We start from the raw sequence: 658 nt of genomic DNA on the forward strand, positions 1-658 counted from the left end.
ATATATATATATATAAATATATATCCATATCCATATCCATCCCCTCGTTTTACATGAATCATGTTTCAGAATTGTGCTATAATCCTGAGTATGGAGTGTAAATGATCACATTGAAAGACAATGCCAACATTTTCGTGTTTGTATGATACGCTTATGCTGTATTCATCTCTACTAAAGTAGAGCGGATCAGAAGCAACTCCATGCCATGCACTGTGGCTGCAACAGCAATGGTGGGATCATACAGCACGCACTTGAATAGTGAATGTTCATGTTTGATGAAAGGGGATTGTGTGCGGGTCTGATTGATTATTTGCAAGGGACAATATTGCATGTAAGCCCAACAGTTGATACAGTATTCAAGCAGTTACCACCAGAAGCACTGGGAGGCTGGAGCCACCGGCTTTTGAGGTGAGACCCATGTGTATCTAATTCTCTATTTACAGTAATGCTCTTTTTAAATGAGGAGGGAAAAATGTTAAATTGAAATGAAAAGGTAGAATGGTTTTACAGGATAACACTCTGCTAGCTATGGGTCTGGTATGACCTGCAGTTTTAGCATATTGCTGTGACCAGTGTTTAAGTTATCTGAGCTAAATAACTGCACCACGTGAAAACTCTTGGATTCAAATTTAATACACAAACTTGCAATGCAATGACA

This window comes from Nanorana parkeri, unplaced genomic scaffold (assembly GCF_000935625.1).
Source record: "Nanorana parkeri isolate BGI_ZX_2015 unplaced genomic scaffold, ASM93562v1 scaffold341, whole genome shotgun sequence".
Taxonomy (NCBI): domain Eukaryota; kingdom Metazoa; phylum Chordata; class Amphibia; order Anura; family Dicroglossidae; genus Nanorana; species Nanorana parkeri.